Raw genomic sequence first — 7,594 nt, 5'->3', positions numbered from 1 at the left:
TTGACATATGTTCCATTGAACTAAAAGATGATTATTTGTCCGACTTTGAGTTTTTTTTATCATTATTAAGAAAAACAAACATATTTATTAAATAGGAAGGTGCAAGTCCTTGAAGGCATTTAAAAGTTACAAATCTGTTATTTAAAGTTTGCCAGTTCAATAAGCTTAAAATGTAATAAATTGGTGTTCTAATATCGCAAGAAAGTGAAGTCCTTCCAAAGGTGTTTAAAAAGAACTTGCAGGCTATTAGATAATTGGATGAAGTAGTTTGACCATACACAAAACCAATAATCAAATAAAGGAAAAACCGAAGTTTTAGCTAACATCTTAATAACAAATTGAGGTAAAAAAATATCAGATATACAGTAACACACAAATATGGTCATATTTATAGTGTGGATAGCACTTTTAGTGATTTGGGAAAATATTAATTTCAGGAAATTATTCTGAGAATACAAGTTTTTTAACTTTCATTTTGATTTATTTTGCAGCAGCACAAGACGGACGTGGGGAGACTGGGGAAGACTTTTTCCAACGAGTAAGTTAAAAGTACATTTGTTTTGATTTAATAGTTCAACAGGAAATTAATGAAAAGCAATTCTTGATCAATCATTAATTTACTTGGAATTCGTTTTGGACTTAATGTAGTCACACAACACGTGCACCAAGGATAGTCAATAGTAAGTGTATCACTGGCAATCCCTTTCACAAGGCAAACATGCACACACGATGCTTTACTCAACCTAAATCTGAATATGAGAATTAGGGAGTGGAGTTGTTTTGGTCGTGAGAAAAAAAATCCTGCAACACCGACAGGAATTAAACCCAGGACCTGGGAATCAGTCTATTCAAATCCACTAAAACTAGATTCAAAACGCTGCTTTAAAAAAATGATAATTTAGTCGTGACGTCATCACTGTAACTCCTAATGTTTTTTTCCTATTCCACCATGCACAAATTTTTCATTACTGTAGTGCACGATTTGCTTGATCCTTTCTAGGCTCATGTGCAGAAGGTGAAAACAACTTGTACAGAGTGTGTTGCGCACCGTAGTGAATTCTAGGCTAGTGTTTTTACACCTTGCACTTCAAACCTTTGCTATGTTGTTGGACAAGTCATTTTACATACATGAATGAGTGTCTCTCTTCACCGTGGAGTATAAATGAATACCCAGTAAAAGATGTAAATGTTTTGGAATGTAATTGGTCTGCTCCTGAATTAGCGGCACAATTAAGAATGCTCCCTAAGGAGTCCAGGAAGTTGCACATTTTCAGTGATTGATTAACCCTGTAAGCATTCATAAATTTGGTTTCGTAGTACAAACCCATTGTCTCAGGTGGATACAATGAGGAGGGTACCTAGCCGGACTGGGCACCCTAAATTTTTGAAAATTTAAATAACGATAGGGAAAAAAATAAAAATTATATTCAAATTCTGACCCTTTAGAAATGTTACAGCCTTAAAATTTTAGAATACAGTATATGTATGTTATTATGAAGCTGATTTAAATGATTTAAATCTTTCTTTGTGAACTGATGAATATGCATTGTAATGCACCTATGAGCAAATATTTTTTGTATACGGCACAATATAAATGCTTTTATTATTTTTGTTATTATTTGTTGACTATTTCTTGCATCTTTGTGGTTACTATGCTGATAGTTTCATGAAGGAATCCATTATTTCATTACACACTTTCTATACCTTTGTATGTTCACTTTTGTTATAGAAACATTGAAAAAAATCATATGTGCTACAGTAGATCAGTTGTAATATTTAGGTGCATTCTCCTGCTATATATTTAATGTTATGTTGCTTTTAAGAGTAAAAACATTAATGTCATTGGTTGCCATGGAGATTTTATCAACTGTGGAAGGTTCTGCAGGTACAGTATCTCAAGATGTATTTACTATATTATCCTTTTCATAATATGAAATACAAGTAATTTACCAAACAGATGTTAAGGTTCACAGAATGTTGTACACTCTATTATATCATTGAAGTATAGCTTATGAGTACCTGTTTTTGTTCATAAGATTATATCGATATTGATCTGTCATACTTAAAGTGCCGTTGCCATATTTTTTTATGGCATGGTCACACACATCCACACATTTGAAGAGCAGTGGCCACATTTTAACCACAGAAATGAGAATATGTATTGCATTACAGCCAATCAATGCATGATAATCTCAGGATTTTTACTTATTGGAAGAACAGAAGGATGAATGTAAATCACCATTATTATGACACGATTACATATAATACTGTAGTTGCTCAAGTATACTGTAAGCCCATCTCAGGTATAAGCCCACCCCTTACTATACGCCCAGTTGTACATGCCAGTCTTTCCTCAGGCAAAAGCCCAGGGTATGAATTTAATGAGTAGCTTAGTTAACTCTCTTACAAGTACTCTAAAAAAAATACTCAATATTTGTTTTGACTTAGGCATGGAGTGCTGAAAAGAGTATTCCCTGAATATAAGCCCACCACCCATTTCCCCCTCCTCACCCCAACAAAAAAAATTAAAAATTGGCCCAATTTTATGTTCTTGAGTGGACTTACCAGAGTTACTATGGTAATAATAATTTTAGAAAATAGATAATACTTAATTATTTGTGATTGTGATGTTAATGTCCTTTTCATTGCTGGGTTTACTTTGCTTGCTAACAACCATTGCCAAGGGTGGTTGAGCTAAATTGGCACAGACTCGGAACAGTAATTTTATTGCTACAGGCAGCAGCGTATGGTTCCCCCGACATGCCCAGCCTACATTACTCCTACCAGATCCCAATGTGCCAAAATGCTACTTTTTAACAACTACTGAACCAATGCTACATTGCTACTTTTGTTCATGAGACCAACCTACAGAACACTACTACTTTTCAACCAAAGTCCAAGTGCTACTCTTCCACTGGAGCACAACCAGCTGCCACAATGCTACTTTTTGACAGCAACCCAACATACGCTACATTGCTTTTTTTTTTATTTTTATAGGAGACCAAGTGATTGCCACATTTCATGCTCATGGGTCTTCATCTAATTCTAAAGAACCTTAAAAACAATTAATTATATTTTGATTTTTTTTTGTTATTCTATTGTATAAGCTTACAGCCACCATTTAAAGACTACTGTTTGTATCTATAGTACATTGATATTTTATTTTAGGCTCATGGCAATTCAGTTGGTACTAGAATTTTTGTGGCCCAATGAGCATATTGTATCATTTAATCGTTAGCAGAACTTCATGAGATGAATACATTCGGCTTTTATGACATTATTATTAATTCTTTATCAGTTGTGACTATGTACACTACATTGTTGTTTTATTTTCGGCCCAGTGAAGCTTACACCTAGAACCTGCTTGGCCCTTACAACCAGCCTAATGCATCCTTGAACAAGACTGTCATGCTGGGCTAAGCCTAGCATCAGCCAATCGCATACTTGTATATTGATTTCATCGGAGACAAAAACAAATGACAAATATGTTTCAGAGAAATTTCCTAAGTAAATGGCTATGCAGTGTCATGTATCTGACCTGAGCTAGCTGTTCCTAATTTCATATCTAAATAGAACGATGTTTGTTTCATGTTTACGAAATATCGGGTATTTTTCACAAGGTTTCCTTTGTGAAATATGATATAAAGATTAAAACCAAATTCTAATAGAATAATCTATGCTACAAGCAATCTATTTTGTTTTTATGCTGTTGCAAAGAAACATTTTTCTCGCCAGTTAATTTTCTATGTTGTTTGCATACCCATATTCTAGTAAATAGTAAAACAAACATAAATTATGTTAAAACGTAATTACCAACATATAAAATTATGTTAAAATATATGTTACATTCCCACGACTATGGGAACAATTACCAATAGAAATTCAAAATTATCAATATTTCATTATTTAAGTCTGCTCTTACAAAACATCTTCTTTCAATGTATTAATTAACTAATTCAATTTAAATTTTTAGTATCTAAGTTTAAAATTTTTTTTTTCTAGTATATATAATTATTGATATAGAATATGTAATTTAATAAGTATTAACGTGAAAAGTTTACTATGTGTTTGTTTAATTATTGTATTCCTTTCATAATATGGAGCCTACCAAACATACACAAAGGCAATAAACTTTCTGGATGTAATTTCAAAGGAAGAGACTGGAATGATGCTGTGTCCAGCATCTTAGTTAATACTGATTCTGGAAGATGATAATACTTTTTTATAAAATCGGTCTTGTGTTATATTTATGAAATAGTGTTGCATTTCACATATTGAATTTGAGCTGAATTCTATAAATATACAATTAAAAATTCATATTATTTTTATGTGGTTATATACTAATATGAAATATTGTCTTTCATACCAAGGGGGAAAAAGCCACTTTATTAGGTTGTTGCTGTCTCGGATTCCTCATCAGAACTCCATCATTCTCCTTTTAGCTCCCTTGAATTCTCAGGGTAGCAATTTTTCAGACATTTGACACCATAACTATTTGATATTTTAGAGATTTAGCATAACATGCGGTAGTGTAAGAGACCATTTTAAGTGCATTAAAGGTACGAAAAATGCTTTTAGTTTTTATACCAATAACATAATCTTTGAGAGCTGTCAAGCTATAGGCCAAGATTGGAATTAGGATGCCAGTGGTAGAGACATCTGATTGGAAGGCCTTTCTTGTGCTTATTGTATATTAGTATATTTTTAGCCTTTTAGAAGGAACATTGTAGCTCAATATCTAATAAATATTTAGCCCAAATTTAGAAGGCAGAACGTGTTGGCCGACCTAAGAATTGAAGATCATTCGCCATATGACATGTTACTCAGTTCTTAACATGGTATGCTACGCAGTCAACAGCATGTGTTTTTCCACCATCAGAGCATGCTAGATGGGCAGTAGGCTAAGTTTTGATACGTTACCAATAGAGTAAGCTACTCCACCTACAGGGTAGTGTGCTGCATTGCAAACAGACCGTGCTACTCTGTTGACAGTTGTACTCCTCCAACTACTTTTGTATACCAAATATGAGTAAAAATTATGACTTCTCTGTTCTAAAGTATGTAACACTGGCTACATTCTTATGGTAATTTCTCAGTTTAACATATAGCGACAGTACACTTGTTTTGGGATGGCATATCTTGATTAATGTTACACAAGGTTCCCAAGTCTCTCGGAAATCGGGACGGCCTCCCGCACTCCCGCAAACGAGCAAGAATCTTCTAGAAGTGAACCCATCTCATTCATAATTTTGCAAGTTTTCACTGTTTTATTGTCAATTTTCTCAAGGAAGCAATGCTGATGGGTATCACTATGTGTCGCAAAATAAAATTAAATGTGTTAAGGAAGCTCATTAACTACATCAGTGGTGGATTCAAAAGCGGGGAGAGCCGGCCTAGTTCCCTAATTATTTTAAAATTATAAAAAAAGATAATGGTGTAGAAAAAAAAAAGCAAATTTAAGTCCATCTGTATATAAGCCGCAAATTTTATACGCGATTTTCCCCCCGATGTGTGGGCTGTCTCTTATACACATCTAGATGTGTATAAGAGACAGCTCCCTTCCCCCTCTCCCACCCTTCGTCCCGCCACCGCAGATCTCCCGGAAATGACTTCTTCCAGCTTGGGACCCCTGTGTGTGTTTTCAATATTAATTTGGATTAGTTTATCTTATCAAAAAGTGTTAAATAAATTTTGATCTAAACGCAAATCTTTGCAAAACTAGTAGGGCCTACATACTGATACTTTGTATTGAATTATTGAATATTATAAACCAAGGTACAGAATTATAAATGTAGCAGATACGAAGACATCGTCAACAATATTGAAGATAAAGGTTATAAATATACATTGATTTGCTTGGAGTTTAGTTCCAGGGAAGATAAGGAATCAAGAGGAAATCGTATTTTTAAACTAAATAGTAAACGATGTAAAACGAAAAAAAAAAAAAAAATTTGTCAAGCTGGCAGTGGCGGCTGTAGCTGTAGCTTGTTTTGACGCGCTACTGTGATTTTACGAACTAACACAATCTACTTTGATTGTGTTAGTTCGTGATGTGAGCGACGATTTGGAATGCCTGACACTCGTCTAAGTGGGCGAACTGACATTATTTGTAATAGAATATTTTTCCCTCAACACTGTATAAATATTGAAAAAAAATATTGCTTTATATTTATTTAACACTTAATCTTTTGCTGTTCCTTTGTATGTGACCTTGGTTTTAGGTTACATTCTTTTTATTGTTTCCTGAATAAAGCATGATTTGATTTTTTTATTTTAAATTCCAACTGGAAGCTGCTATTGAATGAATTGGATCTACGATAATAATTCATGATTTCATGTTTTCTTTATCTTGCAGATAATGTTAGAAACAGAAACACAAATTACATGGCCATCCAAATTAAAGATAGGTGCAAAATCAAAGAAAGGTAAAACTTTTTCTCGATGTCAATTTAGTCTTGATAACTAAAGTTCGATAAAGGCTAATTGGTTTCAAACTTGGCGAAATGCAAGATGGGAAGGAGACCGAGCCTATCGTTTTCCCAGTGTGTGTAAATATGCTAATTGCTCATTTGCATAATTAATATTTCACTATAAAGCAATTTAGTCTAGTTATCACGATAACTAAAGTTTGGCAGAATGGAAGATGATAATAAAAAGACGGAGCCTATTTCCAATTTAGGCAAAATTGTAGTATTTTTTGTTGTCGCTGTCGTAGTAAATTTGTTACCACGATAACCAAAGTTTGGTATGTCTGATCGGTTTCAAACTCCTACTTATCAATTTTCAGAGAAAAATCATACCATGGGGAGGCTATGCTTTAACGGCACAGTGTTAAAGGAGCATTTCCAATTATTATTATTTTTATTAGTATTAATAAAGCATTTGTTTTTAATTTTATTAATTTGTTTTTTATAGGGTGTTAAACCAGATAGGCATGTCGTTGCCTCTTTTCAACCTCCTTTTATCTAAAATTTTAGGCCTATATGTATATTATATTTGTCTTCATTGTAAATGTAAAAAAAAAAAAATATTTTGTTTTGGGTAATAAAAAAAAGAAACAATAGTTATGAACATATTGTTGGCGATTATATCTTATGTTTGCAATATAGGAATGATCTGTAATAACATAATCTTTGTAGGAGCGTGCCACAGCTTAAATTTGTATTGCAGTCATAATTATTTAATACTTAGATAAAATACTTTTTAAAGCCAGGGTCTAGAGAAAAAAAGTTTTATGAGATACAGATTTTTGAATACCGTATATTCTGGTACTGTATATAAGCCGCAAATTTTATACGCGATTTTCCCCCCGATGTGTGGGGTGCGGCCTATACACCGGTCATTAACCTACTCCCAAAAAGTTCTGATTGCGAGCCGCAGCGAAAATCAGTTGCTGACTGTCTACTGTAGGTTAGGCCTATGCTAGCCCAATTAATTAGCCTAGGGTAGGACCGGTTTGTAGGCCTAGTATTTGTAATTATACTCACTACAGTGGTGTACTAGGATTCCTACTACATTTTTTACGACATTAAAGCAATGGTTTAGGTTGTCTAAATAATTATTTTCATAATTACGTTCACTCATAAACAATTTT

At 33.5% G+C, this 7,594-nt stretch overlaps 1 long non-coding RNA gene across 1 annotated transcript; it reads left to right on the top strand.

Annotated features, from left to right (window-relative positions):
* Window positions 1-486: 486 nt before the first annotated feature.
* LOC117121284 lies at window positions 487-7,042 on the top strand. Its single transcript, XR_004447520.1, has 3 exons — window positions 487-538; window positions 6,356-6,425; window positions 6,916-7,042. It is a non-coding gene; the product is annotated as an uncharacterized LOC117121284 (long non-coding RNA).
* The last annotated feature ends 552 nt before the right edge of the window (window positions 7,043-7,594 follow it).

Source organism: Anneissia japonica, unplaced genomic scaffold (genome assembly GCF_011630105.1).
Source record: "Anneissia japonica isolate Jap-2015-1 unplaced genomic scaffold, ASM1163010v1 scaffold131_len961581_cov171, whole genome shotgun sequence".
NCBI lineage: Eukaryota > Metazoa > Echinodermata > Crinoidea > Comatulida > Comatulidae > Anneissia > Anneissia japonica.
This window is presented reverse-complemented; position numbering and strand designations above follow the sequence as displayed.